The following is a 27,981-nucleotide window of genomic DNA, read 5'->3' on the forward strand; positions in this document are numbered from 1 at the left end:
AGGGTCAAGTGTCCGGACAAAGCGTGGTTGCATCAAAGTGGGAAATCTTGATACCCAGTAATCACTGCCAACAGTTATAAAGTGGCAGTTCTAATTATGTCCAAAATACATCACACAAAACTAAACAAACACCACACAAAACAACACAAACACCACACAAAACAAGTCCAGCAAGGTTCTGCAATCTCTGAATGTTTTTTTTCTTGGTACCCTCGCCAAAGGAGAGGGTATTGCATTTGTGTCTGTTTGTTTGTCTGTTTGTCTGTCTGTTTGTCCGCACAGAACTTTCATGTTTTTCTCTGCAACCGCTTGACGGATAGAGACGAAATTTTCACCATTGATGCGACTACTCATGTAGAATGTTTTATTGATAATTCTGATGTCATAGGTCACGTGGTGTATCAGCCATATTGGAAAAAACGGAAAAACTTTGGACCTCTGTATCTCTGAAACTGCACCAAGGAAGATTGAAACTTGGCACATGGCAAGCACTCCTCCTGATGAATAAGTGACTTTTCATGACGTCAGATGTGCCCTCGTTATGACGTCATAATTGCATATGTATAATTTCACATCCAATCAATAAAAAAATTTTGAGGGTCATCTCAGGATAAAATGGTCCACAGAAAAAACTATTCATGACCTCATCGGTCACGCATTTCAGTAGCCGTATTGGTTTTTTTAAGAAAACCTTCAAAAACCTTCTTCTCTGAAGTGGCTGAACAGATCGAGGTGAAACTTTGCACTATGACCACCCGTCCATGAGGAAGAAAAGTTCACACATATGATGTAATTGGTCAAATGGTTTGGCAGCCAATTGGATTTACACTAAAACCCATAAAAAAAATCTTCTTCTCCAGAACGGCTGGACAAATCAAGGGGAAACTTCACACAAGTGTTCCCCAAGCCATGGGTGTACAAGTATGTCAAGGGATATTTGAAAGGTCACACGGTTTGGCAGCCATATTGGATTGAAGAAAATATTAAATAATGTTTTCTCTGGAACCACTTAATCAATCGATGTGAAATTTCACATTTATGATCTCGTAGAGATGGTGAATACATGTTTTTAATTTCAACTTCATCGGACACATGGTTTGGCAGCCATATTGGATTTACCCTCAAACTTATAAAAGAAATATACACCACTCAAAAGAAGTTCTATTGAGTGGTGTTTAAATACATTATGAAAAATACACTTTGGCAGCAGGAAGTGCTATGCAGTCATGACTTGTATCTTTTCCAACTTCAAAATATAGGGTAAAATACTCACAAGGTTTTCTCTTCCCCCCTTTGAATTTTGCCCTGGTGTGCTTTAATTAACCTCCGCCATCGAAGATCGGAGGTTACCGTTTTCACCCCTTTCTGTTTGTTCGTTTGTTTGTTTGTCAACAGTATTGTGGAAAAACTCGACGGATTTCAACGAAACTTGGTGGGGGGATTAGGTATGGTCCAAGGACCATGCCATTAGATTTTGGACTAGGTCCAAAATCCAATATGGCCGCTATGGCGGCCATTTTGAAAAAATATTTGATTTTTTTTTTTTTTGCAATTGTACATGTTTTAAGTGATTTCCAACACCCCCCCCCCACAAAAAAAAAAAAAAAAACGTTGGAGAAAAGAACTATAACTCTGTCAGCACTGTTGACATCATATTTAATGAATAAGATATAAGGTTCACTTGAGTGACCCAGCAGTATTGGCGGCGGAGGTTTTGCACTCTACCGAGTGCTCCCCCTCTAGTTATATCTGCGACTGGATTTTGATTATCAGTACGTAGCCAACTTGCATCCTATTTGATGCTGATATTTTGTTTCAACTATGTCTTTTTATGTCATCTTTATGCTAGTTTTATGTCATCCATATGCATGCTCAGGATGCCAAGATTGCTTTGAAGGGTGTGCATTTATTTTTGAACTGTCCAGCCTGGGTTTGAATCTCCACCCAGCTAAAAACTATCATCCTGTGTTTCGTATGCACGGTGATGCATCAATGTGTGCACCATCCCTCAGGAAGATGTTAAGATGGAGGACTGGTCATTGGTGGATGTATAATATCCCACAGTGTCTTTTGCAAAGGGTAGATGAGTTCTTACCAGCACCCTCAACAAACTACAAATTCCTGCACCCATCTCAAAGACGAACGGAATGGTGACACAATCTTTGTACATGTTGTGGCAAAAGGATGGGACATGTTTCAGGGTGAAATAATTCTATGATACTGGAAGGTAATTATAGCTATTTTCTTTTCAGCTTGTATCAGAAGAATGGAGTATTCTTTTCAACAAAAAATCAGTTAAACCTCAGGGATGACGAATTCGACATGTGAACAACTAGGATTTGCGGTTGAGCAGTATTTCATCCATATATATTCTACGATATCGGCAGAAAGATAATTCAGAAAACATTTCCAAGTTTGTGATGCACCACCAAGAAAAGTATTAAATAGATGCATGGCAAGCTTCCATAAAACAACAAGTAGGCCAGGAGCCAGACCCGGTAATTTTTTGCCACTGGTACCATCCGATGGGAATAATGCTCATCATAATTTTTGGCAGGGTATATATCTCTGCAGTCAGAAACTATGTGATAGCATTGCATTGGTGGTAGCCTTTTGTGTGTTAATTAGCCGTTTAGTAACCACATTTTGCAAAAGGAAGTAACCGCAATTGTAAAAGGAAGTGTTCACTACCAAAATGTGTGTGTTTGTCAAACGGACTGAAATGCACTGATATGTGCAAACTGCCAGACTGTGAGAACCAGGCATCCATCTTTGAGTCAGACGATGGGGAAAGTTTAGATGAGGATACTGAAGAACTGGATAATGATTATGATGTTTAAGTTCATCTTGAACATTTTATATCACTTACAATCAGTGCATATGATCAGAGATATCTTAGAAACTATAAAGGACCCGTCTTTGGTTCATAAGACAATATGTTTATCAGCAACACATTGGGCCTAGGTAAATGGCCTTATTAGTGTGGAACACCACATTTGTGTTTCTATTCTGTAATTTTATGCCCCACAACAGAAGATTGTGTTTCATTTTCACCTTTGACTCATTCATCAGATTGCACATGATTAACCATCTTGCTACTGTCTTATTGGTTTATATTGTGCAATGCGGGTGTTTGATTCCTTCATATGTGCATTATTAAGTATCTAAATCCCTGAAATTCTGTATTTTTTGAGAAATTACAAGGAAAAAAAACATCAATCTTGTTCATGAACATGCTATCATTTACCTTTGTTTGATTCTTGGAAAGTATCCTTCAATAACAACAGGAAAAATATCATGACATTGACTAAACTACATAAATCCGTATTTTTTTCCATTTGGGGGGGGGGGGTGGGGTGGGGTAACATTGTCTGTTATACTGATCTTAATATACAACATATAAAACCGAAATTTAGATTTTTTGATTTCTTAATAAATTTGCTAAACACCCATGTATTTATATTGTTCCAGAACTTTTATTTACTTTCCACAGTAAATGATAGACAAATACTTTTCTAAAAGTGGTATGATTTATCACACAGGAAATAGACACTGATATATGTGTCACCAATGACATACCTTTCAACATAGGCATGTTAAGCACTTTTTGTTGAGAAGCAAATTATCCTAGTAAAAGGTGAGACAAATTTCAATGTTAATGTTTGACTGATAAAAAAAATGTTGTTAAGTAAAAGTAGGATGTCTTACGATCTTACCTTGCACTGGTCATTTTGCACAAAAGCTTATTTAAGGGTAGGCATATAAACAGGGTGATGACACACAAAAAGCTACCATCGATACAATACTATCACATATTTTTTATACCTTGCCAAAAATCACTATGAGAATTATTCCTCACAGATGGTACCAACCAACCCTACTGGCTCATGGACTAATGGGACTACATGTCACACAGCAAGGCTATGCATGGAAATGTTGCGAGAGCTTTTTCCTGGAAAGCTGATCTCCAGATTTGGAGAAGCTAATTGGTCTCCCAGATCTCCTGATCTCAGCCCTCCTGATTATTTCCTGTGAGGATATTTAAAAGACAGAGTATGGAGGAATAGGCCGCCCACACTCAGTAAACTGAAAGAAAACATTATGAGTGAAATCCAGACCATTCCGATAGACTTTTGTGAAGGTTATGAGGGATGTCGGTACCAGAACAGAGGAATGTGTTACCCACCAAGGGGGGGGGGGGGCTGAACTGATATCATTTTCAACACCGAGTACACACTGAAGAAATTCCAATGTCTGTACTTTACAAACGTCAACATATTTGAATAAATAACTTCTATAATTAAAGATATTTCTTTCAAACGTGTCTGATGTTTTTGCCACACCTTTGTACTTAACCTTATCTAACGATGAATTTAATTGTTGGACCATATGGCCTTATGGTTATGGAACAAGATGGATAGATTGATGGGCATTCTCATCTAAGAGCGATTTCCTTCTGCAAGCAAAACGAAACAGCTCCCTGGCAGATACTTGCCTTCATTGGCAAAACATTACACAGTTTATCAGTGCAAAAGAAGTTTGCAAAGTCATGTACATAGAAGGCTTTCAATGCCACGAGCAGGCAGAAAGCTCAGCAAACAAGACTGTGTGCCAGATTATGTCAAAGGCACAGGATTGGTCTAACATGACCACCCTCGATCTCAGGTTTGAAGTCTATGGACAAACTATGTGAAAGTAGAAGGTGCAAGTCCAGCATTGAGTGACTATGACAGTGCATATGATCCTAATTTTGAGTGACTATGAACTTTCAAAAGAAAAGCTTGGAGGATACTAGACCAATAGACAGTAAAAGGAAGAGTTGCAGAGTTTGAGACAAAACGATGTTGGCAGCTAAAGCAGACAAGATTGCTCTGTTGAACTTTTTCCATTTTCCCGAGGACAGCTGAGTAACCCTGATGATAAACTTTCACTCAGTTATTGGAATGAGTATTTATAAGTAATTTTGCAGTTGAAGCCACAGGAATTCCATTGGATTAGATGTATTTAGGATCTCACAGCCTCTTCTGAAAGTGGGATAATAGGAACTGTTACATTATGAAGGTGAATCCACTGGAGTTTCTAAAAGGGAAAACTTTTAATACTTATCTCACAATTTGAGAAATCCCCAAATATTTAATCCCGTCTTTCATTTTAGTGGAGCTCACAGTTTCATATCTAGTTCCATGCCTCTATTCCCTCAACCGTAATGGAGAGACAACTTAAAGGCCAGGATTCAAAAGGCCTTGCACTCTCATGGCCATCGTATACTAAAGAGTAAATAAATAAATGGATGTTTTCTCAGCCTGACTATAACGGCCGCCGGTAGCCATTCTCAGCACTTGACCATCCAGCTGTGCAGCAAATACTTCCCAAAACACTGTAATGAGTGCACCGGGAAAACGTCGTTGTAAAGGTGTTTGAAGATAAATCTCCAAGGTATTTTTAAAGGAAAAGTTTTTCTCTTGACCTTCTCTGACCGAACACGAATTCTGTGCTCTTCATTCATCTTTCCACCACCACTTCATTCCTCATCTCCACCCCCATGATCATTGATCTATGAGCACACGAGACGTCTCTGTAGTAATCTCTAATTCACGAGGCCGCTTCAAGGCTCCAGCTGTTCGGTGCCTCCACAGATTAATATGTAAATGTGTGGTTTGGAGCGATGTGCAGACCTTTGAAAAAGGGTCATTTATTTTTCCTCCTTTTTTTTTCTTCTTCTTTTTGGCCCTTCTGGGAACCTGGGACTATAACAGACCTCAATTACCCTCTTTCAGACCTGTCTTAGATCAGTGCCTGTCGTTTTTGCCAGAATTCTGGAGCCGCAAGCATAATATTCTACGATTGGCAACTTGACAAACGCATTTGCTCTTTTGCCTGCCCTGTAATGATAACCTACCTGATCTTTTTTTACCTCCAATTATATGTTTCATAAGCTCAAAACGGAACAATAATGGGTTGGTCCGACAGTGTTGCAGTTTGCTCACCTTGTTCGTGATCTGGGGAACCCAGGTTCAAATCCTACACCACATTTTTGGTATCCATCGTCTCCTTATATCCTTGTAATTTCCAGTAAAGTACATCGACGCCGATACCTTTGCCCTTTATATTATTGATGTAGAAACTCCTCAACCATTGGTCAAGGTAAAAATTGTGACAAACCAAGAATATGAATGGGGAATAATATGAGATAAAAGGTAGACTAAATATAAATAATAAAGATAAGAAATGGGACAAGAAATAGGGAAAGAAGAAACACAGTTTTTAATAATGCAAAGCATCGATGGGGTATCTGTCTAAATGACCCCTTTCACATCATAAACCACTGAATGCCATCCCTTACAGATTAAAAACACTTTTTAAAATGTTTAAAATATGTATTTTAAATGCAAAATTTATAGAACCATTTTTCATTCCCATGCAAAACTGCTTGTGTGTGACATGATTCTTAAACACCTAAAAATGAAGGGCAAAAATTACAGTATATTTGGTTGTGGACAATTGGGACAAACACGCCATCAGTAAAGGTTGCAGCCAACATGGACATAGGTTAGGTATGGGACATAATCTTGGCCATAATCCACATACAAGGTACGAAATGGGCAAATGGTTAAAGTCGACAAAAATGTTATATGAATGATTTTGTCGAACTGTGCACGCTAGTCGAGACTGCAGCCTTTGCAGTACACCTCAAACCATGGGTGGTGTGAAAAATTCACCTTCAGGCATGAGTGCTGTGAACTTGGACATAATACACTTTTTAAAGTATAAAATAAACATTTGGGTAAATTAGATGTAAAGATGTTATGGCTGAATTAAACAACTTTGTTGAACTGTGCCTCAAGCCGCCTGGGGGACCTATGTTAAAGTTGATCAGTGTGTGGACTCACACACTCACCAACAGTTAGATTATAATAGCCTCTCCCTTTTGGGCTCGGCTACCAAGATAGAGCATTTAACAATGTAGAGCCTCACCAGGGTATATGTATATATATATATATATATATATATATATATATATATATATATATATATATATATATATATATATATATATATATATATATATATATATATATATATATACATCTATTTCTATATGAAACAGTAGATCTGAGGACCAGTGCAGACTCACTCACTCACTTTTAACTACAGTGTCACTGGGGTACATAGCGGTGGGCATTAATGATTTATAGTAAAGTAGATCTGCATGTGGAGTCACACACTCACTGACTGACACAAACGAATTAAATACTCTCCTGTTCCTTTGATAACAGGTGAGATTGAACACTATATATTAAAAAATAAATAAACCTTGCACCTGTGTCCGAAGGAAGAGTTTCTGTTTCACATTTTTAATATGAAATAGGCAAAGCCGAGGAACGAACAAAACCAATTAGAATTACCATTTAGAACCCTTTAGAACTCTTTTGAATTACACTTTAGAACCCATGAGAACCCTCTGGAACCCTCAGGAATTACACATTAGAATAACCTATTACAATTACCCTTTAGAACCCTCCACAATTACCCTTTAGAGCCTTCCAGAATTACCCATTATAACCCTCCAGAATTACCCATTATAATTACCCATTAAAACCCTGTAGAATTATCCTTTAGAATTACCTTTTAGAACCCATTAGAATTATCCTTTATAATTACCTTTTAGAACCCATGAGAACCCTCCAGAATTACACTTTAGAATTATCCTTTAGAACCCTCTAGAATTACCCCTAAGAACCCTTTAGAACCCTCCAGAATTACACTTTAGAATTATCCATTACAATTACCCTTTAGAACCCTCTACAATTACCCTTTAAAACCCTCTAGAATTACCCCGAAGAACCCTTTAGAACCCTCCAGAATTACACTTTAGAATTATCCTTCAGAACCCATTATAACCCTCCAGAATTACACTTTAGAACCCTCGAGAATTACCCCTAAGAACCCTTTAGAATTACACTTTAGAATTACCCATTACAATTACCCTTTAGAACCCTCAATAATTACCCTTTAAAACCCTCCAGAATTACCATTAAGAACCCTCGAGAATTACCCTTCAGAATTACCCTTAAGAACACTCTAGAATTACACTTTAGAATTACCCATTACAATTACCATTTTTAACCCTCTATAATTACCCTTTAAAACCCTCTAAAATTACACTTTAGAATTACACATTACAATTACCCTTTAGAACCCTCTATAATTACCCTTTAAACCCCTCCAGAATTACACTTTAGAATTACCCATTACAATTACCATTTAGAACCCTCTATAATTACCCTTTAAAACCCTCTAAAATTACACTTTAGAATTACACATTACAATTACCCTTTAGAACCCTCTATAATTACCCTTTAAAACCCTCTAAAATTACACTTTAGAATTAACCATTACAATTACCCTTTATAATTACCCTTTAAACCCCTCTAGAATTACCCAGAAGAACCCATTAGAACCCTCCAGAATTACACTTTAGAATTACCCATTACAATTACCCTTTAGAACCCTCTATAATTACCCTTTAAACCCCTCCAGAATTATACTTTAGAATTACCCATTACAATTACCATTTATAACCCTCTATAATTACCCTTTAAACCCCTCTAGAATTACCCAGAAGAACCCATTAGAACCCTCCAGAATTACACTTTAGAATTACCCATTACAATTACCCTTTAGAACCCTCTATAATTACCCTTTAAACCCCTCCAGAATTACACTTTAGAATTACCCATTACAATTACCATTTAGAACCCTCTATAATTACCCTTTAAAACCCTCTAAAATTACACTTTAGAATTACCCATTACAATTACCCTTTAGAACCCTCTATAATTACCCTTTAAAACCCTTCAGAATTACCATTAAGAACCCTCGAGAATTACCCTTCAGAATTACCCTTAAGAACACTCTGGAATTACACTTTAGAATTACCCATTACAATTACCCTTTAGAACCCTCTATAATTACCCTTTAAAACCCTCTAAAATTACACATTACAATTACCCTTTAGAACCCTCTATAATTACCCTTTAAACCCCTCCAGAATTACACTTTAGAATTACCCATTACAATTACCATTTAGAACCCTCTATAATTACCCTTTAAAACCCTCTAAAATTACACTTTAGAATTACACATTACAATTACCCTTTAGAACCTTCTATAATTACCCTTTAAAACCCTCTAAAATTACACTTTAGAATTAACCATTACAATTACCCTTTATAATTACCCTTTAAACCCCTCTAGAATTACCCAGAAGAACCCATTAGAACCCTCCAGAATTACACTTTAGAATTACCCATTACAATTACCCTTTAGAACCCTCTATAATTACCCTTTAAACCCCTCCAGAATTACACTTTAGAATTACCCATTACAATTACCCTTTAGAACCCTCTATAATTACCCTTTAAAACCCTCTAAAATTACACTTTAGAATTACACATTACAATTACCCTTTAGAACCCTCTATAATTACCCTTTAAAACCCTCTAAAATTACACTTTAGAATTAACCATTACAATTACCCTTTATAATTACCCTTTAAACCCCTCTAGAATTACCCAGAAGAACCCATTAGAACCCTCCAGAATTACACTTTAGAATTACCCATTACAATTACCCTTTAGAACCCTCTATAATTACCCTTTAAACCCCTCCAGAATTACACTTTAGAATTACCCATTACAATTACCATTTATAACCCTCTATAATTACCCTTTAAACCCCTCTAGAATTACCCAGAAGAACCCATTAGAACCCTCCAGAATTACACTTTAGAATTACCCATTACAATTACCCTTTAGAACCCTCTATAATTACCCTTTAAACCCCTCCAGAATTACACTTTAGAATTACCCATTACAATTACCATTTAGAACCCTCAATAATTACCCTTTAAAACCCTCTAAAATTACACTTTAGAATTACCCATTACAATTACCCTTTAGAACCCTCTATAATTACCCTTTAAAACCCTCCAGAATTACCATTAAGAACCCTCTTGAATTACCCTTCAGAATTACCCTTAAGAACACTCTAGAATTACACTTTAGAATTACCCATTACAATTAACCTTTAGAACCCTCTATAATTACCCTTTAAAACCCTCTAAAATTACACATTACAATTACCCTTTAGAACCCTCTATAATTACCCTTTAAACCCCTCCAGAATTACACTTTAGAATTACCCATTACAATTACCATTTAGAACCCTCTATAATTACCCTTTAAAACCCTCTAAAATTACACTTTAGAATTACCCATTACAATTACCCTTTAGAACCCTCTATTATTACCCTTTAAAACCCTCCAGAATTACCATTTAAGAACCCTCGAGAATTACCCTTCAGAATTACCCTTAAGAACACTCGATAATTACACTTTAGAATTACCCGTTACAATTACCCTTTAGAACCCTCCATAATTACCCTTTAAAACCCTCTGGAATTACACTTTAGAATTACCCATTACAATTACCCTTTAGAACCCTCTATAATTACCTTATAAAACCCTCTAGAATTACACTTTAGAATTACCCATTACAATTACCCTTTATAATTACCCTTTAAAACCCTCTAGAATTACACTTTAGAATTACCCATTACAATTACCCTTTAGAACCCTCTATAATAACCCTTTAAAACCCTCTAGAATTACACTTTAGAACACTTAGCATTATCCTTTTAAACCCTTTAGAACCCTCCAGAATGACACTTTAGAACCCTCCAGAATGACACTTTAGAACCCTCCAGAATGACACTTTAGAACCCTCCAGAATGACACTTTAGAACCCTCCAGAATGACACTTTAGAACCCTCCAGAATGACACTTTAGAACCCTTAGAATCATCTAAAATTTTCCTTTTGAACCCTTTAAAACCCTTTGGAATTACAGAAGATATATGGAATTTATGTTTTCATTCCTATCGGTCTGTTTGTTATGACAAAGATTTTAAATTTTAATCATATATTAGTCTGTCATGTTTGTATGTTTGGCTGAGAGCGATAACTCGCAAATGCTTTCAGCTATCTTCGTCAAACTTTCCAGAGGATTCTGAGGACTAAAGTGAGGCTGTCAATGTTTTTTTGACTACATATAGTATGTTAAAGGTCAAGGTGACAGTGACGCCATTTGCATGAAGCGGATATGACCGGAAGTTTTTGCGTTACGTGACATTAAACTTGACAAATGAGTTGGAAAACATCACCTACAAATTCCGAGCAGATTTGACAATCCGATCGTATTTAAAATGAAAGATTTCTGTCGGAGTTGGGGGACAAATTATGCATTTCCAAAATGGTGGCAATCCATTGATGTATAACATTGTTTCCATACCTACGACGTCACCCATGTCAAAACATTGGGGTTTTTTAGGGACAAAAAAGATGATAACTCAGAAACACTTCAAGATTTAGGTATCAAATTGCCACCATGTTCAAAGGTCAAGGTGACGTAACCTTGACCGTTGAACATGGTTGCAATTCCGACAGTGACGTTGGATTTTCGTCATACCTGTCAGGCCACCGCCTGACACCTTGTCTGTATCTTTGTTTGTCTGTGTGCAGGATACCTCAAAAAGTTATTGATGGATTTGGACAAAAATTGGTGGACAGGTTGGGTGTCCGACAAGGAAGAATTGCTTCCATTTTGGTGGAGATCCTAATCAGGATACGAGAATTAATTTTTTTAACTGATTTTTCACCACTGAGAAATAGGGCCAAAAACGATATTTGGCATGATCTCAAAAAGGTTGTGGACGTATTCGGACTAACCTTGGTGGACAACTTGGGTGTGTGACAACGAAGAACTGATTCGATTTCGGTGAAGATCCGAATCCGGATCTGGATCCGAGAATATTTTAGTGATTCTTCAGCATTGAGAGTTGGGGGCAAAAACGATTAGGCCAGATTGTATGATATTTCAAACAAGAAGCGAATACTTCGATATCGCACGGCTGGGGGCAGTAAAAGTCTAGGTTAAGAATGATGAAACAATTTTGCAGTTATAAAATTTAAATGTGGACACGGTGAATTAGCATGCATGATGGGACGAGTTGTGACGTTGGACAAATTTCTATTTATAGCCCTCAGATCAAAGGGACATACGCGGCCATAAGTGTGACAGAAGACACAGGACAGAATAGCTAATTATATAACAGCGCGATGTCGCCGCGCTATAATAACCACTTCTGTCACCAAAAAGAGGAGGAAATCACCTCCACAAGACGTTTTAAAAACACTTCTGGAGAAAAACAATGAAGAACAAGAGTTACAACGCTGCACGTCAACAACTAACGGAACAGGAAGATTATCATTTCCTGCTCAGAAAATCAACTTCCGGCGTCACACAGAAAACGATTCAGCACAAGAAACGTCGCTCTTCCACATTAACCCCGCCGACAATCCACCCGGCAATCTCCGCCCACAATCCACCCGGCAATCTCCGCCCACAATCCACCCGGCAATCTCCGCCCACAATTCACCCGGAAATCTCCGCCCACAATCCACCCGGCAATCTCCGCCCACAATCCACCTGGCAATCTCCACCCATAATCCACCCGGCAATCTCCGCCCACAATTCACCTGGCAATCACCGCCCACAATCGACCCGGCAATCTCCGCCCACAATACACCCGGCAATCTCCGCCCACAATCGACCCGGCAATCTCCGCCCACAATCCACCCGACAATCTCCGCCCACAATGCACCCGACAATCTCCGCCCACAAGTGTGACAGAAGACACAGGACAGAATAGCCAATTATATAAAAGCGCGATGTCGCCGCGCTGTAAAAATTGTGGATGAGTAATGACAAATTTAAGTAGATGAATTGGTTTGGTGACAAGAACAAGCCAATGCGATTTTGGCTCTGGTCCGGATGCAGATCAGGCCTATGGGCTATCAGTGGATGGGATGCAAAACGTTAACTGCTCAGCCTGGCAGAGGTATGGCTCGACCGAGTGCCGTTCTCGTTATAATCAGAGATTAGGCAGGCAAAAATGGTATTGTTACCATCGATCGGTCTTCAAAGACCATCACGCTGCTTGGCTGGTATGAAGGGAAAAGATCTCCACCTCTGGCGGGTTAATTTGACGAGAATCGGCATCTTCGAACACAACGACCATGGCGGGGTGCTGGCAGGATAGCCGAGCAAATCCTCTCAACATTCTGCATTGAGGGGCTTCAGTGCGGACTAAATCTTCCCATTTAACAGATTAGTAATCCAATTTACTAAGCGATTTGAAGCTTGCTCCCGACGACCTCACAAGGTTTCATCAAAAAGATGGAATCTATTCACAAAGAAATGCGGAGACAAAAGTTCTGTGAAAAACGAGAAAAACGAAACCTGTCCCGTGTGGTAATGCTTGCCCTCGCAGTGTGGGTCCTCGTTTGGGTGTGCAACGGTCCAGGGCCGGATTTAGACATGTGGTGGCCCCTGGGCACTGGGCAGCCTTCAGTAGTGGAGGCCCACCCTACCTTAGAATACTAAAAAGGTGACAAGACATATTTACAGTCATCCATAAAGTATATTTTTCAAGAACAAAGAATCTGAACTTCTATATAAAATAGAGAATGAGATAAGATGAATATCTTATATCTGTTCCACTAACTACCAACTCACATTCAGGCACTCACAAATACATTTTTCCTTACAATTTTTTTTTTCATGAAATGGGTGGAGGCCCCCTGGTTGTGGAGGCCCCTGGGCAACTGCCCAGCTTTTGCATGCCTAAATCCGGCCCTGCAACGGTCTGGTGCGGAGCTTGTTCTCGCTGCTCCTTGCGTGCACCAACAAGTTCCCAGCACACCAACTCCTCAACAAACCACGACTTGATCCACAAACCCGAACCATCAGGAACTCACCAAAAAGGATCATCAGCGAGATACCAACCAACTAGGGCCCCGAGACAGAAGGAGAACTACAACGCGACTCGGTAGAGTGAATACCTCCGCCAGGCTGAACACTTTATGGTTTGTATCCCACTGAGAGGCCAGAGCTGCTTTCGGACTTGAACCAATCTCTCAATTATGAAGAATTAATTAGAAGATAATTTATGACCATATCCGGATCCAGATTTTTTTTTACCAAAATCGAATCAATTTGTCCTTGTCACAAATCCAACCTTGCCACCAAGTTTCATCCGTATCCATCTATAACTTGTTGAGATATCCTGCTTGCAGAGAGACAGACAGACAGACAGACAGACAAAGAGGGACACCTTCAGTGGTTGAAGCAACAATAAAGAACAACCACAGGTAGGTGTTCTTGTTATTATAATGCCTGCATGCCCATAGAACATTCTGTGGCACACCCATTGGCCGATGCAGCCTGACAGAAAGTGATTTATGGTGCGTGCCCATTGGCTGGCAAGTGAGGAAAATGGGCAGATGTCAGTTTATGGGCTTATTTAACAGCCCGTTTGATGGCCTGCAGTGACCTCACAATAGCGCTTGAGGGACAGGCAGATTGGCTGGTAGCTAAAGAAAATTCCATAGAAGGACAAATAAATAACAAGGCTCAATATTGGAGGAAGGGGTGAAGGCGGTGTTTAGACACAGGCACTGGGTGTGGTGGACGAGGCATTCCGGAACAAATGCTCAGCATGCACTCTCGGCATCACATTTACGGGAACTACACCACACTTGCGCTAACACATACGATGAGATAACTATTCTAATCTATCCTCCATTTTACCTCATACACCAGATCTGTAACAGTATGTAAGAGTGAGGATCATTTTGTAAGTCTGGGATGGTGGTACATCTACAAGGAATGGGAATAGACCAACATGGTAAAAGGAATGAGTGAAAACATTCATTGCCACATTCCTTAAATTATTAAACACATTATTCATGATTCATGATCATTAATAAACATTATTCATGATTAAATTTTAACATTCTAGACAAAAACAGACATGTTTTGCATGGCCATATATTCTCTGTCTCCTGCTCAGAAAATCCTCCAGGTAGACATTCGGCTTTGCCAGCGAGGAAGGCCAAACGCCGGATCGAAACCTTGGCACGCGTGCCGGGATACGGGGCGTGGATCCACGGCACAGAGGGTGGCCCCGAGGAACTCAATAGTCTATATTAATGTGACATTTCCTCCCCGAACAAGACGTCCCATATAAGATCCACGAGGAGCAGGGTCAGATCCACTTCACCTCTAAATCTTTCCCGCAGTTGCACTAACCTCAATTTTGTCATGTGACATGTGCCCCCCTACTTTGGACCCCCACATTGTTACCTGTAGACTAGGTGACACCTCCCTCACTACATGGGAACTGTTTATTGTACACTGATCCTTACAACAAATTACCATTTACATGCCATATTGTACTATAAATTATCATGGCAAACCGTCCAGCAAACATTGAGAAACCATTTCTTTATGCCCTACCATGGAGTATACCATTGGTTACCGAAGGATACAATTCACCATATTATTACAAGGGGATTGGACTTCAGAACATCTTCCATCTCCAAGGTACCCTACACGACTACTCCGCCTCCCACCACCCCGCCCCCCACCCCACCAATCCCCACCTGCCAAGTCCTTCTTGCCAAGTTTCTACCCTAAACATCTAGTGTTACACTCCTACCCAACGGCCAGCGGTGTATGCACATCTTTACCAGCAGGTCTTACATTGACACATGGATGGAGAGGATTTGATACGACGTGGGAACAGAGGAAGGAAAAGGGACGGATGTGAATGAGATGGAATCGCGGTGCTGTGCCCGGTAATTGGAACTCTTTGATGAACGACCCTTTCGCATGCTGAGATCTAAAGGAAGGAAGAAAGATGCCCTTTTGCATCACTTGGCAAGTTGTACCCTCCATGCTGTGTTGAGCGAATATTTACGCACTGGGGGGAGGATAAGTAAACTTCAGAAATGCTGCTTGACAGATGAAAGCTGAATTTTTTTTCTTTCAGATGTATATTAAATAATCAGAGATGTATTGAATAATCACAAATTTAAATGAAGAATAACAAGAGCGAGTGAAGGGGAAAAAAAATCTGGAAGAAAAGTACGATAAGGTTTTCAAGTCGATAAGAATCGATACAGAGAGGAGATCTCCATGGGGCATTACCATGAAACACGTTCCAAGTGTGAGGAGAGTTTGCAGGATACACGATTCAAAAGCATGCGAGGAGTTCTATATATACTCGGAGTAGCGACATGGCACATCCTGGAAATTTCTGGTCATGTGGATCATGGACACAATTTTATATCCATCTATGTCTTATTGAAAAGAGCACACGATAGTCGAAAGCTCATCATTGTTTTTAAAATGACAGATTTCTGTGCCATTGGATGCACCAATCGATCAGAGAAGGGTTTCAATATGTGTCGATTCCCTGCAGAAACCGGAAGGAAAATAATTTGGGAAAATGAAGTTATTCGTCCAAGATATGGAAACTGACTTTGGGATATTTTCTGTGCCAGGTAAGTTTGAGTCCCGTGTATGTACATTCATGAGTAGTGCTGTAATCAATCATATTGTAGTTGGTTATAGCTCGTAAAAGGACATAAATCATCATGGAAACATTTTAGATAGATATATAATTCATGACGTATCAAGACCATCGTGGCAAAGTTGCTAATGAAGTAAACAAGTCACAACAGTGTGTCTGTGATGTAACTTTCTCTATTTAGGATGCATATACATGTTTTTTGCACACATGAAGGATGCATGCACAGGCACGTTTTAGTGACACAAGAGTGATGTTACAATAAATGAAGTTTTTTTAAAATAACCTCATTCACTGATGGCTCATGAGCCTCATCTTCAATTTAATGCGCACCTCTTTTATTCCTTCTTTGTTCTATTTCTTCTTTCCTGTTCCGTTTGCTTGAAAAGAAAAACTTTCCCAATCCATATCTTCTCAAGTGGCTGGCAGGATGGTCGAGACATAGAGGCACGCACACCAGTTCGTATCTTAGCTGTCGAGGTGGGTTTGAATCCCGACCAGCTATAAAATATCATCCCAGTGTTTCACAGGCAGGGTGATTCATCAATGTGTGTACCGTCTCTCGGATGGATGATAAACAGGAATCCCGTCTGCCACCATCCCTGGGTGAACGGTAAAGATCCTGCATGGTGCCCTTCGTGAAGATTAAGCAAACTATCACTAGCACCATGATCAAATTCCAAATTCCTGCCCTAACCTACAGGTGCATTGCATCAGCAGCACAGCCACACCCTCTGCTAATGATGCTACCCCACAGCCTTGTGCTACACACAAACGAAAAAGCAGGACAAAAAAAGAAGTTAATGAGCCAATTAGTGAAGGACACTGCAAATGCAAAGGTTTCTCAAACGGAAACCAAGACACACTGGTGAAGGTAGGAATTAATAAAGCTAGAAATTAAAGTGGACACAGAAAGAGGAAAGAGGATGGAATTGAATGAGGGCCCCAGAAAAACAAGGACAAAGACAACAAGAAAAAGAACAATCAGAGATTGCAGGCGTTTGTGTACTGGTGTGTTATGTAATAAATAAAAGGCATAACGAGAACTGCCACTTTATAACTGCTGGCAGTGACGACCGGGTACCAAGACATCCCGCTTTGATGCAACCCCGCTTTGATCGGACACCTGACCCTGACCCATGACGTTTTTTTATTAGTATTCATTATTCAATTGAATTTATAATGAGATTAAAATAAATTCAATTAAAATCAAATGGAAGACAAAATTAGTGCAGTCCTGCATTGGAGTAACCAGAAGGAACCCAGACAAACAAAAAGCAAAGATGAAGTCATCAGGAGGAACCTAGAGAGAATTTGCATTTCAGCTGCTACTCCTCTACCCTCAAACTCACCCAGGCACAGCCAAGTGAGCCTCATTAAAAAAAAAAATCAAAAAGAACCCAGATCAAAAAAATAAATAATTCTGGCTGCCTGACCACGTGTCCGATCAAGCTGAAATTTGAAAATTCTATTCCCCATCGCTACTACATCACAAGTTTGAAGTTTCACATCGATTAATTAAGAGGTTCCAGAGAAAACATTATTTAATATTTTTCTTCAATCCAATATGGCTGTCAAACCATGTGACCCATCAATTATTCCTATACAAACTTGTACACTTATGGCTTGGGGAACACTTGTGTGAAGTTTCCTCTTAATTTGTCCAGCCGGTCTGGAGAAGAAGATTTATTATACGTTTTGGCAACGATTTGGCAACAATCGTTTTTTATACGATTTATATTGGGTAACTCCAATATGGCTGCCAAGCCCTGTGACAAATGACATCATATGTGTGACTCATTTGTTCCTTATGGACAGACAGTCATACTTATAAAGTTTGCCTCAATCTTTTCAGCCACTTCAGAGAAGGGGATTTTGGAAGTTTTTTTTATTTTTTTTTAAATATGGCTGCCAAATCACGTGACCGATGAAATCATCAACTTTTTTTCTGTGGACCTTTTTATCCCTAGATGACCCTCAAAAATTTCATGCTGATCGGATGTGGCGTTCTACATATGCAATTATGACGTCATAACCAGTGCACCTATGATGTCATAACAATCACACTCATTCCCCATGAGTACTTGCTATGTGCCAAGTTTCAATTTTTTTCCTTGGTGCGGTTTCACAGATACAGAGGTCCAAAGTTTTCCCGTTTTTCAAATATGGCTGCCACACCACGTGACCTATGACGTCATAATCATCATTAAAACATTCTGCATGAGTAGTCGCAACAAGGGTGAAAACTTTGTCTCGATCTGTCAAGCGGTTGCAGAGAAAAACACGAAAGTTCTGTGCGGACAAACAGACAAGCTGAAAGAAAAACAAACGGACCCAAATGCAATACCCTCTCCTTCGACGAGGGTAATATTGTTGTGGGCCGGGTATCGGCGACGAGCACGACCGCTAGGTGGAGCAGTAGATTCGGCTCTACCGAACATCCGGAATTCAGATCGTCACCATCAGATAACTCCGAAGGTACGGGTCCCTAGCAGGACCGTGAATCGTCTATAAATCAACCACGTGGTACAAGGTTATTTGCCAAACTTCAAAATAACTAGAGGCCCATGTGGCGAACTACCGAGTATTCACACCCTCGACGGAGCTCGAACGGGATGAGCCGTAACCATGCTCGACCCGTGCATAACCCAAGTGGACGGGTACCGAGGTCCCGTCGGTCCAAATGCACACAACTACGGCAACAACGGCCTTTTTAATTCTCCCAACACGCACCGTGCTAAGCCAATGAAGGAAAGGACAGAACCGAGCTGAAACATTCAACAAATGGATATTTATTTACAATTGTCTGGGAGGGGAACACATAAAGGGCAGAGTTAATCAGACTAAAAAGGATGCAAATAATGTACAAGGCACTTAACAGTTTTACTTAAAGACAGGGCCCACAGACATACACACACAAATACCCAAAAAGAAAGATGGACCTCGAGGTCTTTATTATTCCTTCAGCTCGGAGGGAAGTCGAGCTGAGGGACGAGAATGTGGCTGGCTACCTGGCCACGAGCGTGCGGCTGGACGTCCACCCCTTCCCGAAGCTCCGTTCGCCAAAGACGGACCAGGGCAGCCAGACACAGAGCAGCGAACCAGACCAGCGCCAGCGATGACACGAGGCCAGACCAGCGCCAGCGACGACACGAGGCCAGACCAGCACCAGCGACGACACAAGTCCAGACCAGTGCCAGCAACGACACGAGGCCAGACCAGCGCCAGCGATGACAAGAGGCCAGACCAGCGCCAGCTGTTAGGGTTAGAAATGAGGCCAGACCAGCGCCAGCGACGACTCGAGGCCAGACCAGACCAGCGCCAGCAACGACACGAGGACAGACCAGCGCCAGCGCCAGCGCCAGCGACGACACGAGGCCAGACCAGACCAGCGCTAGCGACGACATGAGGCCAGACCAGCGCCAGCGACGACATGAGGCCAGACCAGCGCCAGCAACGACACGAGGCCAGACCAGACCAGCGCCAGCGACGACACGAGGCCAGACCAGACCAGCGCCAGCGACGACACGAGGCCAGACCAGACCAGCGCCAGTGACGACACGAGGCCAGACCAGTGCCAGCGACGACACGAGGCCAGACCAGACCAGCGCCAGTGACGACACGAGGCCAGACCAGCGCCAGCGACGACACGAGGCCAGACCAGCCCAGCGCCAGCGACGACACGAGGCCAGACCAGCACCAGCGACGACACAAGTCCAGACCAGCGCCAGCAACGACACGAGGCCAGACCAGCGCCAGCGATGACAAGAGGCCAGACCAGCGCCAGCTGTTAGGGTTAGAAATGAGGCCAGACCAGCGCCAGCGACGACTCGAGGCCAGACCAGACCAGCGCCAGCAACGACACGAGGACAGACCAGCGCCAGCGCCAGCGCCAGCGACGACACGAGGCCAGACCAGACCAGCGCTAGCGACGACATGAGGCCAGACCAGCGCCAGCGACGACATGAGGCCAGACCAGCGCCAGCAACGACACGAGGCCAGACCAGACCAGCGCCAGCGACGACACGAGGCCAGACCAGACCAGCGCCAGCGACGACACGAGGCCAGACCAGACCAGCGCCAGTGACGACACGAGGCCAGACCAGTGCCAGCGACGACACGAGGCCAGACCAGACCAGCGCCAGTGACGACACGAGGCCAGACCAGCGCCAGCGACGACACGAGGCCAGACCAGACCAGCGCCAGTGACGACACGAGGCCAGACCAGCGCCAGCAACGACACGAGGCCAGACCAGCCCAGCGCCAGCGACGACACGAGGCCAGACCAGACCAGCGCCAGTGACGACACGAGGCCAGACCAGTGCCAGCGACGACACGAGGCCAGACCAGACCAGCGCCAGTGACGACACGAGGCCAGACCAGCGCCAGCGACGACACGAGGCCAGACCAGACCAGCGCCAGTGACGACACGAGGCCAGACCAGCGCCAGCAACGACACGAGGCCAGACCAGCCCAGCGCCAGCGACGACACGAGGCCAGACCAGCGCCAGCGATGACATGAGGCCAAACCAGCGCCAGCGACGACACGAGGCCAGACCAGACCAGCGCCAGTGACGACACGAGGCCAGACCAGCGCCAGCGACGACACGAGGCCAGACCAGCCCAGCGCCAGCGACGACACGAGGCCAGACCAGCGCCAGCGACGACACGAGGCCAGACCAGCGCCAGCGACGACACGAGGCCAGACCAGACCAGCGCCAGTGACGACACGAGGCCAGACCAGCGCCAGCGACGACACGAGGCCAGACCAGCCCAGCGCCAGCGACGACACGAGGCCAGACCAGCGCCAGCAACGACACGAGGCCAGACCAGCGCCAGCGCCAGCAATGACATGAGGCCAGACCAGACCAGCGCCAGCGACGACACGAGGCCAGACCAGCGCCAGCAACGACACGAGGCCAGACCAGCGCCAGCGACGACACGATGCCAGACCAGCGCCAGCGATGACAAGAGGCCAGACCAGCGCCAGCGCCAGCGATGAGATGAGATGAGATGAGGCCAGACCAGCGTTGAGAGATCGATCCGAGAGCCAGACCACGCGCTCGAGCTGACGGAGAACCAGACTACTCGCTTGAGCAGACAGGGCGCAAATATTTCTTCTCCTTTCTTTCTTTTTCTCCATCTCGGGCGCGGTCCGCTTACCTCCGATTGGACGATCGGTTCTCAGGCGACTCGTGGCGACCTCCCGATTGGCCGGGCCGTCTCAGGCGATCCGCTCGCCGCCCATTGGCCAGCGTGTCATGGGAAAGTCGAACTCTGTGGCCAGATTGGACAAGGGGCACGCCCCTGCCTTCCTGGGCGGAGTCTCGATCTGATGTGATGGAAATCTATGCCCACGTACGTGGTCGAACGCACGTAGGCAATGGCGTCGGTGTGAGGAAGCGAGGTGAAGGCGTGTTGTTGTTCAAGATGTAAGCGATGTCAAAATCCTGTCTATACAATAACTTCGTAGCACACATACACTTAATTCCCATTCGACACAGGGGATGGATTCTAACGATACACATATACTTAACAAAATAACTGAGCTATGGGGATGGCTGTCTGTCTGTGTGCACATGGCTTCCAAATTCGTAACAATAAATCCCACGATAGTTGTGCGGGAAGCTCCGCCCACAGAATGTCATGACGTCATCCAGCATGGCAAACGCCATGACAAAAGCTTACTTCTGCATCCAACGGAATAAACGGAGGAGTTGCAAGTACATTTATATCCTGTAAGCTCGATTATAAGACTTTTAGTTACTCCTACAAAGTTTGGTAATGATGGACAAAGTTACCAAACTTTGTTGGAACTTTGTGGAGAGGATAGATAAAGGGACAGACAATTACATCTTGGTATCATTTATGTCGATAAGATTTACTTACACGTTGAAAACAAAAAGAGTTGGAGTTTCTTTGACTATTGCGAGTTCCGAGAACTTTTTGAACTCCTCTCATACATCAACACCAGTCTTGAACGGGGGTTTGGGAGATTTGAACGATTTGGATCAATAGTTAATACAAGATAACCTTCCAAACTGAGCAAACAACCTCAGAAAGGAACAGCAAAGCGTCGGATCAGTTGGAGCTTGAAAACTTTCCACCTTCTGATCAAAGATGTTGATTACCAGAAAGCAATTCAAATGGTATGGAACATCATGACGTAAGAGACTCGATCAAGAAGTCTGTGGCCTTAAACAGGAATAGTAAAAGTACATGAATGATAGAGTTTAAACTTAAACTGTACTAATGTTTGTTAATTAATTAATCCGTTCTGATGAGCTATTGGATTATATTTATTAAAAGCAGAGGTATCTGCACTTTGTGTAAGAGGACTCCAATGGTATGAATCTGATGGGATTACTACTGATGGGGCCGATTCTATCGATGGACAGACAGACAGACAGACATTACAACTTTATAGATAGAGAAGAAAGAAGATGTACCAGGGTGTGTAACCAGGAGTCGTGCAAAAGGTCGTATAACTACCTTTTCGTAATGCCATTGTAAATACGTTAAATATCGTACGAATCAAGACTTTTTACTCCATTTCCTCTTTTAAGCTTCTCAACAACTTTCCATCTCAGAAAATGATGTTGGCTTCATCATTGGTACCTAATTGATACAAAATAAGTATTTTAACTCACAGCAGTGCAGGTCTTGGCACATCACCCTGCTAATTGTTATGAACTCCACTACGATACCCAAGACGTACCCAATGCTCTCCTACTGCCAAACTAAAAGGTCTCGGATGTCCGGTATTCTTTCTGCCACGCAGTGCGAACCGTAATTCACCTTTATCTCCTAATGTTTCAAGTCTCTGCCAATGTGCCGGAGGCAATCCGCCCTGGGGAAGTAAGGTATGTAGGGGGCGGGGTTAAAACTCGCGCCACGCCCCCTCCACCAAGCCCCTCCCATCTGTTTTCCCACTTTAACCCGAGGATAATCTCAAATTTCCATGCAGCCTTGACAAACCCATCCAGCTTCCAGTTCCACTTCCATCCAGCCCGTTCTGCATCATACCTCGTGTTTCCAATCCGCCCAAAATATAATACATGGAATGCACACCTGATCAGTCTTAAGGGCTTTATTTGGCAATAACTTGTTAAAGTAAGGAACAGTTAACTAATTTTTAACTATGTCCCGAATACGTTAAAGCAGGCAGGGCACCGGTTGCGGGCCTGTAATTGCAGCGCAGACAGCAGGCAATCATCGCAAATATAACGAGATGCGCTGTGTGAGATGGGGCTGGCCCGACGGCGAGCCTGAAACCTGTGAATTGCACGCACAAAGTGCTTCAAAACAAGCAGGTGTGTCGCGAAGTCTATCAAGAGGAGTCGTATCACCTGCGCTCGGAGGCGACACCAAAAAACGCGTCATGAGACCGAGGTGCCAGACACTGAGAACGCTTGTTTTCATTATTTCCTAATGGAAGGGCCAGGCTAATGATGTCTTTGCCGTCCGCGTTCCTCGAGATAAAACGCACCATTAGGTTGCAGACGCAGGACGAGACGCGCGCAACGAGACGCGCTTCCCTTCTTTATGGCTTCACATCGCCCAATTAGCGGCCGCCCGTGGTGTGTGTCGGTCGATCAATAACCGCTGACCCAGGTAACATGGCTAATTTTTTTTTTCACCTTGTGGCTTGAAATAAAATATTACAATTATTTTTGGACTGGAATAGGATATGTATGTGGGGAGGACTACTTCTTTAATGGCCCCAATTATTCCCACTTCCTTGTGGGTTCGGTCGGGTAGGGAAAGTTCTTGCCCCAATTTGTTTCACGGATCGGCTGGCCAGGCCTGACGGTCTACTGAAGATGATTTGGGCAGGAGTTTAATTTGTTCTAGGTGCCCGTGATAACTCACTTACTCTTTGAGAAAGATACCCTGCGATCTTTAAGGTCCACCAAATCGCATTGCTGGCAGACTGATCTTCTGGATTATCAACCTTCCGAGGGATGGTGCACCCATTGATGCCTTACCTTGCACGCGAAACACCAGGGTGAAAATTTATAGCTGGGTCGAGATTCCAACACAGGCTAGCCAGCTGAGCCTCAAAGCCATCCTGCCATCCCCATGGTAGGACATGTGTGTACGCGTAATCAGACGGAGCAAGTTCTGCCAAAAGCTTTCCGAAAAGTCAACTCTGGAGGAAGCCAATCAGCCCATCATTCCTGTTCCACATCCAACTTCCCCACCCCCAAATCCCAATCCAATCATCCAACCCATGGACCCCCCGCACTCTCACCAGAAACCCAGTCCAAACCAACATGGAATTCAATGGGAAGGGGGAAGTCCAACAATGGGGACCAGAGCAGGGGTGAAGAGGTGCATCATAGACATGACATGAGCAATCACAGACATGTACAGGCATGACGATTTATTTATTTATTTTGGAGAGATGGGGAAAGGGCGGTTAACCACAAGTTGGTTCAGAACGTGTCACCCAAACTCAGGTAGGCTTGACCGTTTCAACACCACGATGTAAGCCTGGTGTTGGCTTAGTGGTTAGGGTGGTGGCTTGGGATCCTCGGGTCCTGAGTTCAAGTCCTGTTGGCCGCTGAATTAATATACACCAGGAGGTTGACTCAGCCTGTCATCCTTCCGAGGTCGGCAAAATGAGTACCAGTGTACTGGTCAGGGGGACACTGCATCAGCGGCATAGCCGCGTCCCAACCAATGATGTAACCAGCAGCCACAGGCTGCACTCGATAGAGAGAGAACACCACGATGATGTTGCCATCATGAGAAGGAGGTTTTTGACCAAATTAAAATGAGATTTGTAACTCAATTAAAATGGGATCCCAAGCTAAGCCTTTAAAAACACGAGTAGAGGAAGCGCTTAAGGACCATCATGAATTTTGAACGACCATCATGAATATGATCAAGTTTTGTAAAAATGGAGCCATCCTTTCACTATCAATTTTAGTGGAAGTTTAAGTGGTAACAGATGGACAAGATCTGGTGGCATAAGGTTGAATCTTCTTCGACGGTTGATCCGATTCGAGAAAACTAAAGCAGAGAAAAGGAAGAGAATATGGGGGAAGAGGACAGAGAGAGAAGAGCAAGGAACTGTGGTTGTAATGTGGAGGGAAGGAAAGAGAGGTTCACTCGGGTCGGGTCGGGTGGCCTGTTTTGACTCATGATGCAGGGAACCCGTGGGTAACCCATCTGTGGTGCACCACTATCTCGTATCATCTCCCATCACAACCTGCAAGCTTTCCTATCCCCACGAACACCACCGAAGTATCAACCCTCTTACGTGCAGGTTACTGTATTTCCACCACTCCCCTCTCGCTCCTCTTTTGTTGTTAGCTCATTCCCTTGCTTGGTGTATACAATTGTAGTTACACCATCACTGCGCTGCCTTTTAACCCTTTGTCGATCGGCTCACTCTTCAATGAGCCTCGACTTTGTTCACACACACACACACAAAAACAAAAAGTTCAAATCCCATATACCATACGTGTTTGTACATGTAGTCTGCTATTAATAATTGTCCTTGTAGTTCATGTGAAGGGACATTGATGTCTCATGATGTTTTTGCCCTGCACATGATATATGTTGAAGTTCCTCCAATATAATATGAAGTCCGGTAAAAGTAAAATCTCCATTAAATTTTGCCTCCATCGTTCATTCATTCACAATCTTCATTCCAACACATCCATCTTTTGTAACAGGTCATCATAGAGTAGGCTGATTGGAAGCTTGTACAAAAATACAGTTTAAAACACTAAGGAAGAATGTTAAGAATGCTAATTTACTATAAGCTTGGAGAACAAGTCTCTGCAATCAAACCTTGTTGGGCTAGAAATGAGAATATATCATTCCCTTCTATATCCTTGTTCATTTTCTCGTACAGAAACTTTACACACACACGAAGGTAGACACTTGGAGACCTGAGGGGACCCTGCTCCACCTTCTAAACCCCACCCACATGTGGAGATAACCAACGACACACCATGATTCTCAACCGCAGTGGGGCGCAAAGCCGACATGGTGCTCCGATGCTCACCGACGATCTAGATCTAGCTGGTCGATGATACTCCTCGACACCAAATGAACTCCTATCACATCAGCAAGCGGCACTTCATCGATTATATCGACAAAACGCTTTTTTCTTCCAAGTAGCATGTTGGCTTTCCACTCAATGAATCCCTCATGTTACCCTTTTCTTCATCCCATATCACTCCTTCCCTCCTTTTCATTGAAGCTCTTCTCTTTGAAACAATCGTCTTAATAGTTTGGAACCATCATTGTAATGAAAGAATAGAAAATATATTGGTGATGTCATCTGTACTTCCATTATTATGAATAACCAAAATTTGTTCCGTGTCCTTTGAGACACCATGTTGGCATATAAATTTTGGGAAATATACTCGATGGTGCCCATCTCCTATTTTTGGCAATGTTAGGAAAGGAATTTCTTCGGGGTCTTGGCCTTTCAGGGTGACGCTAGCTGACCTCATTCGTCCACAACTGAGCATTAATCAGAAGGACGGTCCACTCGTTGATGCAACACCCTATCCTGTGATACACCAATCCAACAGTTTACAGTTAGGTCGCAGACTTGGACTGGGCTCTATTTTGGGGACATGTCATTTCACTGGGAATTGGGTTCCACCAACCCATCCCGCCGCCAACTATGTTAGCACTTATCGATGACCTATCCAATTATCACCCAATGCCATTCTTTGGCATGTGAGTATGGATGATCTGTAAACCTTAACCTTTTTAACCCTGAGCTCCTTTGACTTTCGGATCCCCCACCCCAGGCTCCTTGGAGAAATATCTGACTGCTCAAGCATATGGAGGTTTGAATAGAGGCTGGTAAACCGGCCGCTCGGTTATATGGAGGTTTGAATAGAGGCTGGTAAACCGGTCACTCGGGTATATGGAGGTTTAAATAGAGGCTGGTAAACCGGCCGCTCGGGTATATGGAGGTTTAAATAGAGGCTGGTAAACCGGCCGCTCGGTTATATGGAGGTTTGAATAGAGGCTGGTAAACCGGCCGTTCGGTTATATGGAGGTTTGAATAGAGGCTGGTAAACCGGCCGCTCGGTTATATGGAGGTTTGAATAGAGGCTGGTAAACCGGCCACTCGGGTATATGGAGGTTTAAATAGAGGCTGGTAAACCGGCCGCTCGAGTATATGGAGGTTTGAATAGAGGCTGGTAAACCGGCCGCTTGGGTATATGGAGGTTTGAATAGAGGCTGGTAAACCGGCCGCTCGAGTATATGGAGGTTTGAATAGAGGCTGGTAAACCGGCCGCTCAGGTGTATAGAGGTTTGAGTAGAGGCTGGTAAACCGGCAGCAAGAATAAAAAGGGTTCAAGTCATTTCAAGTTGAAAAGTGAAATAATTACAGCTCAAAACATGTATAACTAGAAAGACACTCGGTAGAGCACATACCTCTGCTCCATAATGTCTGATCCATGAGAACATATCTTCTCTGGCCCAATATGTTATAGAAATATCATT

The 27,981-nt window shown here is 43.0% G+C and overlaps 1 long non-coding RNA gene across 1 annotated transcript; it reads left to right on the forward strand.

The window, feature by feature from the left end:
* Positions 1-15,628: 15,628 nt before the first annotated feature.
* On the forward strand, positions 15,629-26,870 carry LOC147013151 (uncharacterized). The gene is made up of 3 exons (XR_015050972.1): positions 15,629-15,842; positions 16,387-16,468; positions 26,363-26,870. It is a non-coding gene; the product is annotated as an uncharacterized LOC147013151 (long non-coding RNA).
* The last annotated feature ends 1,111 nt before the right edge of the window (positions 26,871-27,981 follow it).

Source organism: Eptatretus burgeri, chromosome 14, assembly GCF_056783735.1.
Source record: "Eptatretus burgeri isolate ZD-2024b chromosome 14, Ebu_testis_v1, whole genome shotgun sequence".
Lineage (NCBI taxonomy): Eukaryota > Metazoa > Chordata > Myxini > Myxiniformes > Myxinidae > Eptatretus > Eptatretus burgeri.